This window comes from Amia ocellicauda, chromosome 4 (genome assembly GCF_036373705.1).
Source record: "Amia ocellicauda isolate fAmiCal2 chromosome 4, fAmiCal2.hap1, whole genome shotgun sequence".
NCBI classification, from domain to species: Eukaryota; Metazoa; Chordata; class Actinopteri; order Amiiformes; family Amiidae; genus Amia; species Amia ocellicauda.
The window spans coordinates 50864847-50873664 of NC_089853.1; the positions used below are offsets into that span (position 1 = coordinate 50864847).

At 35.0% G+C, this 8818-nt stretch overlaps 1 protein-coding gene across 1 annotated transcript in view; it reads left to right on the forward strand.

Annotated features, from left to right (window-relative positions):
- The window catches only part of stk35 (serine/threonine kinase 35), a 21843-nt gene extending 15584 nt beyond the window's left edge, over positions 1–6259 (forward strand). Inside the window, exon 3 of the mRNA XM_066702685.1 lies at positions 306–6259. The gene's annotated coding sequence lies outside the window, so the exon portion shown is untranslated. The remainder of the gene's footprint in view (positions 1–305) is intronic.
- Positions 6260–8818: the final 2559 nt, after the last annotated feature.

Consider the following 8818-nt stretch of genomic DNA (forward strand, 5'->3'; position numbering starts at 1 on the left):
ATTGCAGTGCTAACTTTGTGGATGGATTTAAGGATCACTTTTGGAATCCATGGATTTTGTGCTTGGAGTGCAGGAGTTGAAATGGATTCTGTTAACATTACTACCCATCACCAAGTTTCCACAAATTCCCAACTTATGGCTGGTCTTGGACTCCTTGTTTTTGTTTGCTGTCAGTGTCATATGGTCATGGAGTGGAACAGACTGGAAACGGGAATTGTCTTTTTGTTGGAACCTTAATATCTTTATCTTTGTCATGTTTTCATAATTATCTGACATTCTACCCCCCTTCCCTCTTGTTCCCTCAGAAATGTTTACTCAAAACCCCAGGATCCCACATTTTACCAAGGTGAAAAAGGGACTCTGTGATGATCTTCCAACTGTGAAGAAACTTCCATCTCAAGAGCTGTAATGTGAAAAGAATATCAAAAGGAGAACAAACGAGGAGAGGCGAGTTATAATTCAGGATGCAACAATGGAAACGCTACGCAATAACGTTGCACAGGAAGAATTAGGTTTATTCAATTTATTCTTAGTTTTTCCATTTCTCCTTTAGTTTTTCTTTTATGACTTTAACCTTGTTTACACCATGGCCTGTTTCTTCTAATTTTAGCAGAAGAAAAACTGGCTTATGCATTTTGTTTTTGTTGCAGAGGGCATGAAAGTAAAAAAACAAATTATAATTAAAAAATATATATATATAAAAAAAAAAGTCTGCTGTTTTAGTTGGGTCTTACGTTCATGTGCTGACATTATTTATATTTTACTTTTTTCTTTCCCCTGTTCCAGGCTCCTTTGTGTGCATTATCATTCACATTCCCACAGTAATTGATTTTTTCAGGAGCTCACTTAAGCCACAGCAGGGAGGTGCCCTATATTTTCACCAAAATGAGAGAGTAGTACCAAATGTCCTACTGAAAATGTTTTTTGCACAGACACAGAATTCTTTTTTGCACGTTTCTCCAGCACCAAAGAGCCCCTGTCCTACATTACTACAGAATCCAGATCTGCTTTATCCTTAACAACTAGCTAGTTCCAAATTGTTTTGTATGAGGTTTAATTATTCTCCTGTTCTTTGTGAGACATTGGATTGTCACGATGTACACACACATTTTATAAAGGAAAGTTTGTGGAGTGAATTATATTAACTGGGGAAGGTCCTTAAATGACACGTATTAGGACAAAGTTTGTGCAACAGGTAGATGACATTTTAGAGCTAGCATTACTTGCTATAAAAATGACAATAACCAGTTGCATTATAAAAAACATATTGTGGCATAAAGGCCTGAATAGAATAACACTATGTAACACAGTTTTTGTTCCTGGGTATTAAGTGTTACTTCCTAATTGCTTATGCCTCAAAAGTCAGAACAACATATGAATCCAAATTAACATGTATTGATACTAAAGCAATACAAAAATGACTAAAAAAGATTTAGAAGTGAGTAGTTTTTTGAGATTTATGATTATACTGTAAGTAGTCATTTTTGTATTACTTTAGTATAAATATAATTTGGATTCATGTTGTTTTTTTAAATTTTATTTTTCCTTTTTTTGAATGAAGACACAAATTTGCCTGTTTTCTAATTGGAAATAGTTAAATTTCAAAATATCACTGTCCTGGTCACAAAAACAAAGTTTGTGGGGAATAATAGCCATTTTCTATACTTTTGAGGCATAAGCAATTAGGAAATAACACTTACTACCCAGGAACAAAAACAAACAAAAATGTTACACGGTGTAATGGAAGACAATGTACTGAACAAAAGCTTTGTGACTACTTTCCCTGTAAAATTAGAAAGGGATCCATTCCATATTTTTAAAATATTTTAATCACAGCTCTTTGCAAAACAATTTAACCTTGCCAGATTTATTTTTTAATTATGAGGCAAACCCTTAAAAGTCACCAGTTATAGTGGATAATTCAAGGATAACTAATTGATTCTGGACAATTTAAAACTTTTTTAAATGACTGTATTAATTTAAGAACAAATAGACCCCAAAGTCCCTCAACTCACTGACCATTACATTGTAGCATGAGAGACACTTGAAGAAAATATTAGGATCTCAGGACCGTAACAGTAAAAGCTTAACAGTGTTAAATGGTTGCATGTGTTAAATTCAAATCAAGCAGCCTACAGAAAAACAATAAAATACTACTGTGTCTTTTAAGCAGTACGAGTTACCTTGGTGCCTTAAAACATATATGTACTTTATGAAAGATTGACCAGTTCCTTAAGATTTTATTTAAAAATGTGACACTTTATGCAGAATAGCAATTCTCTACCCACCCCCCATCACCATTTTTCTCAATTTCTGTGAAAATGCATTTAAAGCCAGCTGGTGCCATTTTTGGTTTTTATAAGATGGATTTATATTTGGGAACATATATTAATCTTTAAGTCATTCATTCCCCACCAATCTTAATGCACTTTGCTAGGGCCTTCCAGTTACTTTTTCATGGTGCAGAGACTGTGCACATTCTATCAGATTATGGAAGTGTTACATCAGATCAGACCTTTTGGAAAGTAATACAAAGTCTATGTTTAAATGTTTTTGGCTGCAATGAAGAAGAACAGATACTGTATGCAGACATTTAAGAATGAGGGATACAAATACATAAATAACCTTTATTTAAATGTAGTAGAATTACTACTTGGTTGAAAAGGAGGGACTTCTCTAATTTCAAGGTTCTCCCCTTATTCTTTGTATCTTGGATGGTGTATCAGACGAGCATAATCCAATTTCATTTGCATATGATTATTGGAAGAACACAATTGTTTTACTGCTGATGTCAAAATACACGATAAGTGAACTGTTGGTAATATTGGTGAATAGTGAAAAAACCCAATTTTCCTCTGCAGATGAACCCAAATTGTGCTGAGAATGGACAACTTTTCTGACTAAAATTAAACTTTTGTCTGTATATTTTAAATATTTTCAGATCAGATCAGTTACATTTATCCAACTTCCCAATCTTGCATCAGATTTGGTTGACATACGGATGTGTAATAAAAAAAAATAAAGCATCTGAAAAACAGATTTAGTATTCATTAGAAACCTGACTGATGTAATATGTACGTTCTATATATTAGAACAAAGGACATGGTATATGAGCAATTTCACACACATAGAAAAAATGTGCATGTTCTGTACATTAGAGAAAATAATAAGATAGTGTTGGTCTAGTTTATATTAGCATTTTACACGTGCAGGTTCTCTCAGGTTCGTAAATCCTGCTCAGTGCTCGATACTGCCGATACAACAGTGACCGGTTATAGTGCAGGCAGCACAGCACGGCTGCATTTTGTAAATATCATGTATAGTTTCAGTTTTGTCCAACATTGTCTGACATTAGTTTTTCACTAATTTTCTTTAGATGTGTTACTGTGATCTGAGGTTGCTTGTCATTTGGAGACAATTTTTGTTTGCTGATATCCAAGTCTTCAGCAAACATTTACTTTTTATTTATTTTAATTGCTATTATGAATATTGAAATGGATACTCAAATGCAGTGCAGGTTTTGCGCAGTCAAAAATACTTTCTATTGGTTATGAGGGTTTTAGTAATGTACATGTTTATTGGTTTATGAGCCCTGTGTTTCTCAGTGGGTTTGTGTTTGTTTCACACGGTATTGTGTGTGTGCGGCACCGCTGGGCATGAGAATCACTGTGGAATCGGAAGCTTGCAGCGAAAACTAAAGCGCCATAACTATGTTAATAAATAATGGTAAATACTTATAATGACAGAATAAAACAAGTAAACATTTAATTTGTATGAAGTCTGATGAAGAATTTTATGGTAATTTGAACAAAATATTTAGCCAATAGTTTGAGAAAATCTATGCATTATCGGTGGAATATGTGCCGATACAGATTTCTGTAAAAGGCCAATATCGGCCGATAATATCGGTGCTCCGATATATATCCGTCGGGCCCTAGTATTCATGGTACACTATTGAATCTGGCATTCTGGAATTACCATATTAAGTGTAATACATTCCATGTGCAGCATGAAAGCACTATGTAAACACCCAGAATAAATTATTTTAAGGCACAAAGTAATTGTTTTTAGTTGAAAACTTTTCATTCCAATGGCACAGCACAACATGTTAAGGCAGTTATTAAGGACACATTTTTGTAAGGTAGACAAGCTATAAGAAGTGAACTCAAAATTGTCTTTCATATACCTTTCTTTCTTTTCTTTCTCCCTACTATTTTAGGATATTGTGCTGTTTCTTATGAGATCTCAACAAGAGTAACTGGTTGTTCTTCATTTTAGATTTAGGCTTCTCTATCATGGGGCACAGTAATGCTCATTAAAGGGGGGTATAAGGCTGTAAGTGTTATTCATTGGACTAAACACTTTCCATAATAGCTGAAGCTGCAGTTTATTTCCTATTTTAGTGATATTCTAGATTTTCTGTCCTACTGGAGGAAATGAAAGGTAAATCAGTTTCTCTGTGATACTTTTTTTCTTAGACTGGGAATGTTTTTATATCTCACCATCTTTCACCTTTTAAATTATTTGGTCCATTTAACAAAATAATAATTACTTTAAAAAGTTTTTTTCTACCTCATTACCTCATAAACATTTCTGCAAGTTTAAAATCAAGCAACCGTTTCCAATTATTAAATTAATCCAATGTTTTTCTCTGGTAAAGTGAATGTGGAATTTGAGTAATTTGTGATGTCTAGAGGACACTCCAGCATGCATGGCTTGCAAATCTAGAGTAAGCTACCTTTTACTAGCTCAGATATATGGTATAAAATACATTTTTAAAACCTGACATGGCAGTAGTTTCATATCTGCTAAATATATACATATATTGTGTGTGTCTATACAGATAGATATAGGCCTACACACATGTTTATGTGTGTGAGATATCAGGAGATATGTAGCATTACTACACTCCATGTAATAAGATTGTAGTAATGGACTATCATTCTACATCCTTTTGCGATTTTTTTCTGGTGACAAATATTGATTTCAAATATTAACATTTCCCACAAAAATTGGATATCATTGTAATGTTTCTTTGTGTCATCCAGCAGAAGCCAGACCAAATGATTTAGTAGAATATGGGTGAGTCAGATCTATGGTCATCTGACCTTTTTCTTTTAAACAATGTTGCTAGAAATAGAAATGTTATCTGTAGCATTTTAACTTTTGTCATTAGCCTATTTCTAGCAATTAATATGTGTCAGTTTTTATAATCACACTTGTGAGTTCAGGTGGGTACACTGCCTAAAGATACAAAAAACTGAACTGACCTCCTATGCAAGAGTTTCCATATAAAAAACTAACAAAAAATACACCAAGAACAAGCTACATGAAATAAGAGATTTATATATTTGGTTTAAAAAAAACAGATCAGTGTCTATTTCTCAGCACTGACACAGGGACTAAAGTCAGTGTCAGGTTATTAAACAAAATAATCATGAAGTAATGACTGGTGAGATAGGAGAGAGGGGAAGGAGAAAAGGAGATGCAAATCTTTACAGTGAAGAAAAGCGAACCGAGAGAGACTTTGAGGAGAGGGAGAATTTGAATGGTTAATTGTCTTTAATAGATGTTTCTGTAGGTTGTACTTTTTTGAATGATGTCTATTCATTAAGATATGATGGAATGTATGTTGCAAGTGGGATTTATATTTTCTTGTACTCAATTTTATTGTTGTGTTTGCCAATGCTATCTGAATCCTGAAATGCAATAATAAATAAACATTCTTGAGTGTCACCTGTGCAGTTCTATGGAAGTTACAAGCTTTTCCTCTTCATCTCCAGCATCGTTTTTTTTAGTGTATGTGCAATCTGCATATTCCCTGTCTGCTGGGGTTTTTTTGACGTTTTTTCCACATAGATAATTCCTGTGATTTGACATTTCGGTGAAGTTTAGTAGAGTCACAGAACACCATTTGGTGTCCTTGGTGTCACTCGGTGTCACTTTGTGAAATCCCTTAAGGCACTCTGTAGTGTCTGACACACTATTGGTGTTTCCTGTGGTTTCTGTCAATTCACAGACTCTATTTTATGCAACCTCACAATTAGAAACACGAAGAAACTGGACATCATGATCCTGCTTCTTACTTGTGTAACTTGGACTGGATTAACACAAACTTATTTTGTTTGTTAGTTTTGTGTCTGTAATATGGTGGCTGTAGATTAAACTGGAGCCTACAGTAGTATTATACAAATATTTTATTTTTGTTGTAAATAAGTTGGACAGTTTTTTTTTCTTGCAATAAATTATCTAAATACGTTTTGTTGTATTTGTCTACTTTTGTATTTGCTTTAAGTATTTCATAACTTAAAGAAACAAGCTAATAACCAATATTTTCAGAATATCATTCTTGAAAATACATTCCTGTAAATAAATTGAAACCTTCTTGAACTGTTTTAATCCAAAGCACAACAATCACTTAAAAAATAACGTTACATAAATGGGACTAAAACAAAAGAGCTAAACATATATATATTTATTATGTATAATAAAATACGTTTTTATAAAATAATTCAAATCAAGACTGGTGGAATTGTACACACAAGTTTCGGCAGTCCTCACCTAACTCTTTAAGTTCATATTACTAGAATAACTGATTGTTCAACAAACTACAAAAATACTGCATTGTAAAATTAGCTAAATAATATTAATTAAACTAAATACATTTTTGAAGAACACTGGTTCAATGAAACCAGTGAAACACTTGCTTTGTAATATAGTGATAAAATATATAGCCTACATACACACATACATAAACACACATAAATATACACATACAGAAGATATTGTACAAACGAGAGGAGGCCATTAATAACTAAGTGATCCAAGGATACTATCCAGTCTAATTTTAAATGTTCCCAAATTTTCAGCTTCAACCACATTGCTGGGTAGTTTGTTCCAGATTGTGACTACTCTCTGTGTGAAGAAGTGTCTCCTGTTTTCCGTTTTGAATGCCTTGAAGCTCAATTTCCATTTGTGTCCCTGGGTGCATGTGTCCCTGCTGATCTGGAAAAACTCCTCTGGTTTGATGTGGTTGATGCCTTTCATGATTTTGAAGACTTGAATCAAGTCCCCACGTAGTCTCCTCTGTTCCAGGGTGAAAAGGTTCAGTTCCCTCAGTCTCTCCGAGTAGGACATTCCCTTCAGACCTGGAATAAGTCTGGTTGCTCTCTTCTGAACTGCCTCTAGAGCAGCGATATCTTTCTTGAAGTGTGGAGCCCAGAACTGTACACAGTATCCAGATGAGGTCTAACTAGCGCATTGTACAGTCTTAACATTACTTCCCTTGTTTTAAATTTTACACTTTTGACAATATACCCTTGTATTCTGTTTGCCTTTTTTATTGCAGAAAGGAAAGTGCACTGGTTTTAAGAACTTCAGCAGAGTGTTTTAAAATAGATCACACTATCTACTGTAATCTATGATTACAGTAGATCACACAGTATGTTCTAGTGATAAGGAGACCCGCATGGTATCTTGCCTGTCTGGTGTTCAGGTTGCAGATCTCCCTAAACTAGTAGGCGGGCTACTGGCCAAAGGCGAAGGGAATCCTCTGGTCATGTTCCACATTGAACCTTTTCACCCTGGAACAGAGGAGACTGTGGGGACTTGATTCAAGTCTTCAAAATCATGAAAGGCATCAACCACATCAAACCAGAGGAGCTTTTCCAGATCAGCAGGGACACACGCACCCGGGGACACAAATGGAAATTGAGCTTCAAGGCATTCAAAACGGAAAACAGGAGACACTTCTTCAAACAGAGAGTAGTCACAATCTGGAACAAACTCCCCAGCGATGTCGTAGATGCTGAAAATTTGGGAAGATTTAAAGTCAGACTGGATAGGATCCTTGGATCACTCAGATATTAATGGACACCAAATGAGCACGATGGGTCGAATGGCCTCCTCTCGTTTGTAAACTTTCTTATGTTCTTATGCATTGATTATGTTATGTTATGATTATGTTATTTGATGTTTTCAAATAACCAAGATAGAATCAGTAGAGAGACAGTAGTGAACCAATGGCAAACTGCGATCAAAATATGGTTAGCTTTGAGGCATACTTTAAAAAAATAAAGACCAAGGGCTGGATTAAATCAAAACTTTGACCCACCCACTAATAGAAAACTACAGAACTGTACTCAGTTGCAGCTGCATTTTGAGTAAGATGATACGTTCTTCTTATCATAAATGTTACCGATACAATGAACAGGTTTGTGGTTTTCTATTAGCAGGTGGGTCAAAGTTTTGATTTAATCCGGCCCCAAGTCTAAAACAATGGTCTACAATTTTAGAAAAGCAAACCTTGAAGATATGAGGCAGCATTTAGAAGAGTTAGACTAGAGCACACTGGATACAGATTTAGTCGAAAATGGATGGTTATATTTCAAGAATATACTACTAGAGGTTCAGGAGAAATTTGTACCAAAACTTACCAAATTCAGGACCACACCAATGTGGTTGAAGCTGAAAATTTGGGAACATTAAAAAATACACTGGATAGCATCCTTGGATCACTTAGTTATTAATGGACACCAAACGAGCATGATGGGTGATCATTCAAGAGAGAGATGACAACATAGATGTGTATGAAGGAGAGAAAAATGAAAAACTCCTATGGATGGCATGTAGGAGAAAAATGAATCTCTGGGGGTCCACGGCTTAGGGCCTAGGCTTAATGATTACCTCCCCTCCAGGCAGTATATTTGTTACAGCAGCAAGGAGATCAGAAAGTTCTTAATCGGTGCTGCTGGCTGTGGTTTTCCTTCTGGAGGAGGCCTCTTGCCGGCCATCGGTGGTGGGGGGTTTGGACCATCAA